Raw genomic sequence first — 12,823 nt, 5'->3', positions numbered from 1 at the left:
TTATTCGTATATAGTGATACCTTGTTACAACAATACTCAATATAACGATATAACTCCCTCTACAACGATATTTTCTCGTTAAATGCTCTGGAATTGTGCCACGGGTCATTTAAGCGATCTTGAAAATGTGCCACGGGCCACTTAAATGCTCTGGAATTGTGCCACGGGTCATTTAAGCGATCTGTAAATGTGTCGCTTTGTTCATTTTTACAAAATTGGGTTTTAGGGGGCAAGCCACGTCAGATAACCTTAAAGGCCACATTTGGTCCGCGGGTCAAGGGTATTCCATATATGGCTGGAACATAGACTTAAGATATAAATAGACCGCGCACGCTATTCATAAAACTTGTCGAACGTGAAGAAAAGATGAGCAGTATAGTCGGGGAAAGAACAGGTTCTGCGCTATTACATTTGGCGCGTTTTCGCAGAAGCTAGGATGTTGCTGTAACGAAATTTGACTCAATTCGATCAAGTTGATGAAAACTTTCCTTCATTTTTTCAATGAATTTCACTCATTTTTATGTGAAATATTTAGGGAGTATCAGATTTGAAAAAATAAATTCTATAAAATAAACAAATATTGGAAAACGGAATTTTATTATTTTCCATTAAGGGATAATTCTTAATAATTTCTTAACACATGGGTTTTTAAATTTTAATTGAATATATAATATTTGAAGGAAGTGAATATAAACAGTATAAATTTCATGAAATAAATTTTTTTGGTACATTTTTTAATAGCTTTCTAAATATCTATACACACACAGGAAACAAAATATTGTATACAACAAATATATAATGTTTATGTTACTGTAAATTTGATACATTATACATAACATGTTGGAGTAAAAATAAATGCTAGAAAATCGTATATGTTGTAAAGCCTAATTCATTTATATTTTTAAATATTCTCTTCATTCACTTTGTCGCTTTTAATTTCGAAAATTTATTTATACTAGGGGTAATTAAAACAAAAATATATCTTTCCAGAACATTACAATTACTCTATATACTCATAATTAATGTATAATTAATTATAATGCATCATATTATGTTATGTAATGTAACACATTCACACTCATACCATATTCAGTCATGAAATAATATTCAAACAATAAGAAAACGTTTCATTTCTAACATTCCTGAAAAACCTTTTATAACCTCATCACACAAAACTGTAAACACTTACATAATATTTCAGGATTAAAATAGATTTTACTCAAGAAAATTACAGAATCTCATCATCAATTTCTCTAAATTATAAGAATTAAAATTCCATGTAGGGTATATATGTAATAATTTAAAGTGTGTATATATATACTAGGGGGGGGTCTGCCCCCCTTCCGCCTTTGGCGGCCAACCCCCCCCCCCCCACATCTCTCCCGGACATATCTTGTTTATTTCGTCCCACTTCATCAGCGTGCTATGGAAAAGGGGAAAGGGACGTGTGAAAGCACCAGCCTACTGAAGAAGCGAATTTTAATGAAAATAGCAATAAAGCAACAAAAAACAAATGAGATTCATAAAGTATCCCCAGAAAACTTCCCCACGGGGGTCCCCAGATTCAATTCGCTGAATTTCAGTGGGGCCCCACACTGGATATATCTTGGGCTACCGATGTGTTGCAAATTTTACAATGTTAAACCACAAAAATCAATGAGATACATTCAGGGGCACCGGATTACAACCTGCCAACATTTCCATGAAGCCCTGACCTGCAAGCTTGTCGGACACCCCCCTGTGAGAATTTTTCCTTTTTATCAATTTTACAACGAATAAAATCCAGGGCCCCACATCCAGTAGCGGGGACACAATACGCAGATTTTTAGTGGGGCCCCAGACTGGCTATATCTCGGGTTTCGGCTGTGGCAAATTCTACAACAGAAAAGAATGAGATTCATCCAGGGCCCCCAAAATCAAACCTGTAAACATGGGCCCCCCCCCCGACTTGGAAGCTTGTTGGTCATCCCCCGGAGCGAGTGCCATGAAAAATTTTCATTTGTATTCGTTTTACCAACGAATAAAATCCAGGGCCCCCAACCAATTACCCGGGACACCAATTCGCATACTTTTGGTGGGGCCCCAGACTGGCTTTATCTCGGGCTTCGGCTGTTGCAAATTCTACAACAGAAAAGAATATATTTTTTTCTAGATTGGTCCGGAAGCAAAGAAAAAATTCGGCTTCTCACTTGTCCCGTCTCTGGAGTAACAGAAACACCTTTGAAATAAATTTCTTAATAAAAATAACCTTGTTGTTTTGATACATCATCATTGATAAGTGATGATGGCTCCCTAAATTAAGTGCTGTTTTAAGGATTAAATTACCTATTATCTGGCATTATTAAGAAACGGTAAAATAATCTCGAAACTCTCAAAAAACAGAAAAATCTGCTTCAAAAGCGGGACGTATGGTCACCATCATTTTGCACTTGGGTGCAAACAATGGTGTGCTGATTTCCTTCGAAAAAAAATCAGGTTTATCTAGAGCAGTGGTTCTCAACCTTTGTAAGCCCGCGGCCCGGTAAATTTCTTTTGCGTAAGTGAAAGGCCCGGCCATACACACAACTAACGAGAAATTAATGGAGAAACTTAAACTGCGAATCACTGACGACCCGGTGCGACTAGTGTTAGGGCCCGGTGCTGGGTCGCGGCCCGGCGGTTGAGAAACACTGATCTAGAGGTCCCCTCGACACTGAAGCCCTGTTAGCCTCCCACAAGGGTCGCCTTTAGGGGCAGCATATGAGGCGTCGCACCCGGGTGGGATAGATAGATAGATAGATAGATAGATAGAACCGCTCACAGCCCCGGACTGATGCAAAGCACCTTACTTCCGTTATCTCAAAAGAGACAGAGTTGTGTCGGAAAAGTTAGCAAAGATTTTTAGTAGTGGCTCCTCTTGCCCCATGCTCGCAAGTTTCGAATTACTCGCGTCGTTCTCCCCATGAAGACAGCCATCAACTCAATGCAACATATAAGCCATTTGACAAAAATGGGTGACTGAATCCAATGTCTAGGGAGAAAAATTGTACGTGCGCCCAGTGGCACATAAGGAGCGGAGAACACAGCCTGGGATTTCGAAAGAAGTGTGGAAAAGACTTGTGGGCAAGAAAGAAGAAAAAGAAGCTGGCATGTCGAAGTGGGAGAGATTTGAGAATGGTCTAAATACACAATGCTTACAAATTACATATATAGAGCACCTCGACTGTGACGAGAAACGAAGAAACAAAGCCTCCGTCCACAGCGCTGAGCAGTGTTCTGCTCGCCCTTCCCCTTACAGAACATGCAATATATACACTCGGGTGGGAAGTAAGCTCGAGCCGCCCCTGTTGTAATTTCGCAAAATTTAAAGCTGTTCATTTCAGCCTTCGGTCAGTTTCTGTGTTTTTATGGCGATCTACTTGGTGTTTTAAAAGTAGTACCAGGAACGAATTAAACGATTTTCCCCATAGAAATCCATATGAAATTGCGTTTCGGCTAACAAACCTGATTTTACTACCCTATCTAGGGTGGCCAGATGTCCCGGTTTTTCGCTGTTTTTCGCCCTGTCTGGACGCCTGTGTGTCCCGGTTTTTTCTTGAGTACAATGAAATAGAGTTATTTTCAATATTTTTCCAATTTTAGCTACGTTAGATGTTATGGTAGGAATTTATTACATCACTGTTATATTTTTGTCTTGTTAATATTTTATGTAACCAAAGGACGCCGAACTTATTTTGAACCATTGTAGTCCCATCTCATCTTGGACTGAAATTCAATAGTCATTAATATTTCTAGATTGCAAAGGGTGTACCAATATATGAGTCAGATGAGAAAAAATAATTCTTTTCGATGTTCCGTATAATAATAATGTATAATAACATTTGTTATATGGTATGCCGTTTCTTACTTATATAAGTATAATCAGAATATTTCGTACATTTTTTTTTATCCGAAGTTGTAGGTAAGGAGGGAATGAAATAAAGGGAAGGGGCAACTGTATACTACATTTTGCATAGCTTTTATTGGCAGTATGCTTATTGATTATACCGATTGGCAGCAAGTGACTTATAGAAATATCAATTCAGTTTCAAAGGAATTGTATCCAGATTGTTTTGCAGGCAGAGAAATTTCGTGGGCTGTGACACTGAGCGTATAGATGATATTAAAGAAACCAGACATGCGCCCCCCCCCCCATCTTTGGTTCGATATGGGATATAAGTGCGTTATCTTGTAAGGTTGGGATTGTCTCTTCTTGGGAAAAGCGTTTTAGTGTTAATCTAATGATTTCAATCGGTTTCATGTTATGCGCTTGAGCGTAAAGCACTGCTGTGAAAAAGTTCACGCTAAAATTCGGAACCCTTAGAACGAATTAATCAATAATACATTCATTCTTAGTGGGAGGACCAGAGCTGCAACTAGATGCTTGGTCAACCGGGGCAAGCGCGCATTTTTACGCCCCCTTGTAATGTTGAAGGAGAGGTTTCAGAATAGAATTTTTGCCCCCTTGAGTCCAGCGCCCGGGGCACGAGACCCGCCTGTTCCCCCCCCAAGTTGCAGTCCTGGGGGAACTATTTCGGTTTCTGAACAATTCGGTTTACGAATGGATTTCCGTAACGAATCATTAAGTTCGTATACCCAGGGTGGGCTGTTCATAGCAGCATAAACATTATAATATGAGACTAAGAACACTTAAGTCTCCTCCTTAGTAATTTATGAGTATATAATAAAACGCATCTCGCCCTTCACGGCATACGCTCTTCAAACACGTATATACGGGACATCTGACAACCATGGCTCCCATCCCGGCGTTTTACTATTTTTTTCGCCTCTGAGCAGAAGTAGTGTGGTAATATTTCCGTAATGCATTGTGAGTTTGCAATTTTACATTGTAATGCTCACCAAATGAGAGTTTTGAAAATGTCCCGGTTATTATTAATGAATGCCTCGGTTTTTAACAACGATTTCCGGGATTTGTCCCACTTTTACGGGCGTTTATCTGGCCACCCTAACCAACACCACTTATAGAACAAGGCCTACGCACGAAGCTTGCGACGTCGATGAAGACGGCCATTTCTCTTATTGCCACTGGATATATGTATTGAAAAAAAAAGAAAAGATATCGCTTGCGTCGGCCTGCTGTATCCAACGGACGCCATAATCGCAGCTCCACCCCCCTTTCCCTGGCGTACGCCAATGGTAGTTTTCGTTTTAAAAATTTATTACAGAAAAGGCACTGCAAGAATAAAAATATGTACACATTTTAAGATAACTTTGATAATGTCTAACTTAATTGTAGGGAATATAAAATCATTCAAACTTAAAAAAAAGTATCAATGCAGACTTAATTCTTAAAAAAATTATTCAAATTTATTTTCGTCTCCATTGATAAATGATTGCATAAATTGTGATAACACTTGGAATGCTTTGGCAAAGTATGAATTAATCTTCATTCCATCACGGAGAATTATTATTATTAAAGTAGTCTGCATCAGTGTCACTAACACGCATCAAAATTCAATTTTACTCCTCCAAATTTCGTTGGGGGAAAATATTATTTCAAATATTTTAGGTCATTTTTTTTTCTATAGTTATTTCTCACTAATAAAATACGTAAATACCCCTCTCTTTACAATGGAAAAACAAAGGCATTTTAGATAAAATGCGATTCCATCTAGGTTAAAATTGACCCAAGACCCCCCAATGAGAAAAACCGACTACAGAGACAAAAAAGAAAAGGGCTGTTTTAATAAAATCATGTTCCTAAAGATCAGATTCACAAGCGTACTCAGCGCCATCTATACATGAGAACGTAAACGAGCCAACTGTGAGAAAGGATCATAAAAATTATTTATATATTGTGATAAAACCCCTATTTTCTTTTTTTTTCTCGAAATCTGCAAAATGCTGAGCAAATCGACAAAAGTTTATTCGAAAACATATAAACGATATCATTGTAGAAAAAAAAAAAATCATCCGTTAAAAATGTATTACGGTAATAGTGTACGAGTAGTTGTGCAAACCGAAGTTGAGCATACTTACCTGGCGCTGGAGATGCCGTGATCAAGAAGGCGGCTCTCCCGGGACGAGGCCTTCCATTGCACTCCGGTTGGCTGAATCCCGCCACATTCGCAAATTGCGATTGCTTGGGGCGCATAATTTTTGGTAGCGGGGTTAGCGTTCGCGCTGACCTCCCCTTATATGAATGAACAAGTAGAAAATTAATTGATGGAATAATTACCTTATACGCTTTTAAATAGTTGAAATCGGTAACTTTGATTAATAAATAGAAAATATACGGGGCTACGCCATACAAATTATATACCAGAAAGGGTTCCGCGAGTCGAAAATGCGTTGAGAACCACTGAAGTAGAATTCTGTGGTCATAGGCGGAGATAGACTTGAAAGGCTCGAACGACACGATGATTATGGCAATTCATAATATGTCCAAAACTGTAACGTTCAGTGGTAATCGTTTCTCGCACGAAGAAGGGGCCGATAATGCCTCTGGCGCATACCGCAGGCCATGCAGTAACTTTAGGCGAATGCAGTGGTTTCTCTTCACACAAATGAGGATTTTCGGAACCCCAAAATCTCCAGTTTTGTTTTTTTTAATTTAAAAAAAACAACTAAATTTTCGAAATTTCTGTACACAATTCTCACAGTTTTGCTAATAAACGTACCGTTTACCGCATAATTCTATTGATCTTTGGTGTAGAGATATTTAATTTTGAAATAAGGGCTTATTCGCTGATCACCCTGTACATTATATCAGTCGGATTTGCCACCTCCACCCATGATTGCGTTGTGACCCGTTCCCGAGGGGTAGGTTTGATAACCTTAAACGATATTTCTGGGCCGGCAAATGATCATGTCGCATGAGTCGCCTCAGCACATGATGTTCATCTTCGATGCTGCTAAATTTTTTCACTTCGTGCAGCGCAACCAAGCGAAAATTTATTTATTTCATTAATTACAAATTTTTTCTGTTATTTTATATATACATTTTGGTTCTAGTAATGCTACTACTCTAAATTTTACTGGGCAGCCATGCACCGCTAGTGACGGCTGTGGGTAAGAGCAGTGGGATCCCTAGTAGTATCGTGTTCACTGGCCCAAGTACAACAGAGCTGTTGCACCCTAAGTTGCATTAAGAGTTCAAGCGGCTTTGGTTGCGCATACCTGACTGAAAAGAAAGGCATTACATAAGAGTACCGCGCTTTTAGCTTCCTGTCATTTCTACTTGAGCGGCTCCGCGTGAACATAAATAGAAAAATCTGTTGGGGTGATAGCAGGTGTGCGGAAAAAGGAATGTAGATTATTCGTATATAGTGATACCTCGTTAAACAATACTCAATATAACGATATAACTCCCTCTACAACGACATTTTCTACATGGCAAGCGATCTCTAAATGTGCCACGGATCGTTTAAGTGTTCTGGAACTGTGTCGCGGGTTACTTAAGTGATCTTTGCATGTATCACGGGCCTACTTCAGTGATCTTTGAATGTGTCACGGGCCTACTTCAGTGATCTGAAAATGTGCCACGGGCCACTTAAATGCTCTGGAATTGTGCCACGGGTCATTTAAGCGATTTGTAAATGTGTCGCTTAGTTCATTTTTACAAAATTGGGTTTTAGGGGGCAAGCCACCTTCAAGGCCACATTTGGTCCGCGGGTCAAGGGTATTCCATATATGGCTGGAAGGTAGGGTCGCAATGAGTTTCTTAAAGAGAAATTTTGAGTTCTTACCCTTCAAATAGCACTGAAATGAACAGAAATCGATTATAATTACATATAAAGGTATTTTCTTTCGAAATTATAATTTTTTTAAATGTTTTTACATTAAAATTTTTTTTTTTAAGTGCCCCCCCCCCTCCTCCTCCTACCGCGTAAGTTTCTGATCCCACCAATATGTGTTAGGAGGTAGGGGGCAGTCTGACGAAACTTTGCTGACAAGGGCGGGGTCAGACTTTTGCTGACGGGGGGGGGGGTTAAAAATGCCTAAAAGTTTGCTTACGTAACACTTGAACGGCCCCTTATAAACAGGAGCGGGCGTCACGCACCGCCAGTTCAAGGCGAGCGAGCAAGTCTGGGAAGACGCCTTTACAGCCTTTTTTGGTGTATCGAGGGAAAGCCGTCTTATCAATATAATAATAATAGTAAAGCCTTTTTATTACTTCTGGGGGCGTTCAAGTATTACGTCCATCATCGATGTGGGGAGGGGGGGTTCCGATTTGCTGACTTTCGATGACAAGGGGCATGGGGGAGAGGTTGGATAATGCTTACGTCATCAACCACCCTTTATGAGTATATGAAATATTTTTAAGAGCATCTTACTCGGTGCGCCAAAAACGAGAAAAACCTTTCGATAGTTTGTGGGTACTTGAAGTGACATCCCCCCCTATTGATGGGCTCATCTCATGGGGTCTTTTCCTTTTCCTGGATTTTTCCTTTTAGCAATACTTTCGGGAGATTTGTCAATTTGGGGTGATTTACGAAAATAAGAGGCCATAGTATGGCAACAAGGGTTTTCTTTGATCTTCTCAAAAAACTCGCACAGTCCCGATACGAAGGGAGCTGCTCTCTCGGTTTTGAAATCCTCATAACTATTCGCATAGTCGCTATATTTTACAAGAAGGGTATCGAAAAATTCGGACGTATTACATGTTGCCTCCTCGAGGGCTCCTAGACAAGGGCGTAGCCAGGGGGGGGGGGACTTGGGGGTCTGGTCCCCCCCCCCGAAATGTGAGAAAATGACCGAAAAAAGGGAAAAAGATGGCCAAATCTATTGTTCTGTCACTTTGGTCCCCCCCCCCGAACGAAATTTCTGGCTACGCCCCTGCTCCTAGATCCGTTTGTTTATCGAAAAAATAACCTAGCCAGGGTTCGACTATTTCTAAAAAATTACTAATATCCCCCCCCCCAAAAGTTCGGTAAAATTATCACGAATATGCACAAATTTATCAACTACATTGCTGTCTTCAGCGGGACAAAACCTAACCATTATGATAAGCGCACAATTTTAAGTGACTCACCTCAAAATTGGAGCGAGAGAAAACACAACCGACCCCCACCGGGAGCTGACGACTGGGACCAAAGCCGTATTATGCTTATAGTTTGTTTCAGGTTAACTTTGCAGTGGAGAGAAAGGAGGAGAGTGTATTCCTTCGCCGCAAAATATAGTTCCCATACGTCGGAGGTTTATGATGATCATTTATATAGAATATTTCAAATTTTTTTATGATTTTGAAAAAGATACTGAAAAAATACCGTTTTGAACCAATGTATATTCGTTTAAAATTTTTAAATTAGAAAAATATTGGTTACCATTATCAAAAATCCATGGCGAGCTCAAGAACATTTTGGCGCGATTTCCAAGAAATTTTCCCCGCCAATATTACTATCGTGCTTTTTTTTTTTATTGCACTATATATATATTATATCGTCATTTTGTTGAATTTTTTCCGATACAATTTTTCATTCAGTTTTGCATGCAGTTATAGGCCTACACACCCAGACGAATATTCAATCAGGTTTTTTTTTCTCGCGAAAATAACCTCCAACGAATTCAGATATTCACTCATAGATTACGGGAAATGTCCCTCTTTCACGACAGCGCCGATACCGTTGTGAGAGGCTCTCTTTATGGGTGTAGGTTACGGTTCCAGACCCCCCCCCCTTTTTTTTTATATCTATTTCTTGCCGTGTTCGTAGGATAGGGGTGGTTTCTGAATTCCAATAGCCGATAGCGGAGGGTGTTGACATAAGTAATGTCTCTTTTTCACCCACACCAACTTCCTCCCCCCCCCCCACAGCAGAGGCTGTTCCTCCAGATGCCCCTTCAGTGTCTCTCCAGATAAATATAAATAAGCAAGAGAGAGAGACCTACAATGGTTTAGGCTTGCAGTGTATTTTTTTCTTCTGTGACAGTTGTATCTTTCTTTTCACCAGAGATATAGACACGCTAAAACGTTCTCCGTTCTTTTTGGCAATAATGCATAAAGCACGTTATTGAAAAAGAAGAGGAATTTTGGATTGCAGGTGGCTTGATGGAGCAACAACAATTAATAAGTAATAGAGAATCAGATAGTTCTACAACGTCAAGTGAGGATTCCATAGAATGGGAATCCGTGAAAAATGACTAAAACTGTAGTGATAATAAGTGGCATCGACGGATACCGTGCGTTTGGGTGGGTGAGCGACGGAAATTTCGGCAAGAAAAGTGAGTAAAAGAATTCTAAATTTTTCCGTATCATTTTTATTATTATTTGGGGCTATTCCCAAATTCAAACGTGAAAACCGGGTAATAGAAGTTACTAAGATACTTTTCAATAAAAAAAAAAGATTTCAAAAACCGCACTTTAATTTCTGAAAATATCGACAGTGATTTTTTTTTCATTAGCTAATTTTTTGTTACTAACTGACTGCAATTTTTTCTACAAGCATTACGTTACACGTAAAAAATATTTTTTTCTGCCCGATTGGCGAGAATCAACCATACCTCACCGAGGCTGCGCATCGATACATAGGTTAAGAGGCTTTCGTTGTCATAGCAACGAGTGATGCGGTTCCCTCATAGCTTCCTCTTCAGACTGCAAAGTTAACCTGAAACGGACTATAGTATTTATGTCAATAGATAAAAACCCATTCCATTGAAGAAGGAAAAATGTGTTGCTGCCATCTGCCGACCTATTTGATAACCTATAGATACGTGGACAGGAATCTTTACAATATATAATTGCATGTTCCTTATATTTATTTGATAATAATTGCTCAAACAGATATATAAAATGAAAAAAAATATAGTTAATTATTAAACACATTCAAATTCTGGTTGAATAAAAAATTTTATAACGTACGTATTTTGTAAAAGGTAAGAGTGTATGAGTAATATTTCATACCAAGCTCCGCAAGTCCTTCTAATTTAATTTATTTAACTTTGCGAAGGTGTATGCGATTGAATCGCGCATGCCTAATCTGTTGAGTGTTTAAGTAATTCGGGGTGGTATTATGGAGTCACGCTTTTAATGAGGTGGCAACGCAGCTAAGCGAAGGAGCGGTACGGCTCCCTATATCGACAAAAATTGTTTTCCTTGTGCCAAATAAAAAACCTCCTTCGTGAGTATAACTTTTTCGCAAACCGCATTCAAATTTTCTGATTTCTTCGATTTTAATGAATTATTCAACGGGACAAATATTAGAGAATACTAAACCGTATGTTATATCCGTAGTAAGTGTACTTACTCGACTGTAACGGATGTATGTCCTAAAAATAGACGGCATTAACAAGCGGAGATTACGGGGGGAAAAAATTATATTAGGAAGCAGGGCCGCCCAGACCCGGTGCATCTCGAATAATTCGGGGCACAAAATATTCTAGGATCCCCTTTTTCTAAGTCCATACTTAGAATAAGACAACCATAAGTATGCTTTATGGGCATTGTATAGTATTTTATCATGTGTATATATTGATTAAAATTTTTGTTAATTGCATTTTTAATTGGGTTAAGTGCTCTGAAACTGAGCCACGCATCGCTCAAGTGATTCTTAATTTTGCCCCGGATCACTTAAGTAATCCGCGGGTAACTTGAGAGATATGTAGAACCGCACTGGGGGCCGCTTAAGTGCTCTAAAACTGCACCACAAGGGATCTCCAAATGTGCCACGTATCGTTTAAGTGTTCTGTAACTGTGTCGCGGGTTACTTAAGTGATCTTTGAATGTGAAAGTGATCTCTGAGGCTTACTTCAGTAATCTGAAAATGTGCCACGGGACACAAATTCTCTGGAATTGTGCCACTGGTCATTTGAGCAATTTGTAAATATGCCGCTTAGTTCATTTTTACAAAATTAGGTTTGAGGGGGGCAAGCCACATCAGATAACCTTCAGGGCCACATTTGGTCCGCTAGTCAAGGGTTTACCATATATGGTTTAAAGGGTGGGTCACAATGAATTTTTTAGAGAAATTTTGAGTTCTTACCCTTCAAATAGCACTAAAATTAACAGAAATCGATTATAATAATATATAAAGGTATTTTCTTTCGAAATTTTAATTTTTAAAAAATATTTTTTGCATTAAAATTTTTTTTTTTTCATCTGGGGAAGGGAGGTGCACGAGCCCCCCTCCCACATACGCTTCTGATCCCACCAATATGCGTTAGGAGGTAGGGGGAAGTGATGAGGAAATTTTGCTCACGAGGGAAGGGGTTAGAGTTTTGCTTACTTTTGCTGACAAGGGGGGGGGTCAAAAATGGCTAAAAATTTCCTGACGTAATACTTTAACGGCCCCTCGCGAATATTTAATATTTTTTAAAGGGTGGTTGAGATAACGTAACCACACACACACACATAATTCAACCTCCACTTTGTCATCAAAATCGAACAAGTCCGAAACCCCCCCACCAAAAAATAATTATTGGCCTACCTATATTTTAATCGCCCCAAATTTACATTTTGATAGTGGTTCTTTTAGGGCTTTAAAAAACCCCTCTAAGGTCGGGGTTGTGTAAATGCAACCGATAATCTTATTAGTTGAATTTTTCAAATTTTAAATAAGAACTTTTAAAAAACTTTTACAGTGTAATCCCGGCAAAAAGATGAATAGACTTTATTCCCTAGTAAATTTATGTCAATAGATAGCAACCCATTCCATTTAAGAAGGAAAAGATGTTTTGCTGCCATCTGTTGACGTATTTTATAACCTATAGATATATGGACAGGAATCTTTATAATATATAATTACATGTTCATTATATTTGTTTGATAAATATAGCTCAAACAGATATATAAAATTAGAAAATGACGGAACAAGTACGGATTCCTCCACGCCGTCTGTGGTTTTTGCGG

General features: G+C 38.9%; 1 protein-coding gene and 1 non-coding gene across 2 annotated transcripts in view; both read left to right on the top strand.

Moving 5' to 3' along the window:
• The window catches only part of LOC149067729 (uncharacterized), a 121,458-nt gene that overhangs the window by 55,958 nt on the left and 52,677 nt on the right, over positions 1-12,823 (top strand). The window lies entirely within an intron of this gene.
• On the top strand, positions 6,011-6,171 carry LOC149067731 (U1 spliceosomal RNA). Its single transcript, XR_016195317.1, has one exon. It is a non-coding gene; the product is annotated as a U1 spliceosomal RNA (small nuclear RNA).

The sequence above is a fragment of the Pholcus phalangioides genome, unplaced genomic scaffold (assembly GCF_987345545.1).
Source record: "Pholcus phalangioides strain wild (caught in Gottingen) unplaced genomic scaffold, Ppha-v1.0 ptg000028l_1, whole genome shotgun sequence".
Lineage (NCBI taxonomy): Eukaryota > Metazoa > Arthropoda > Arachnida > Araneae > Pholcidae > Pholcus > Pholcus phalangioides.
Note: the sequence above shows the minus strand (reverse complement) of the source record. Positions and strands in the feature narration are given on the sequence as shown.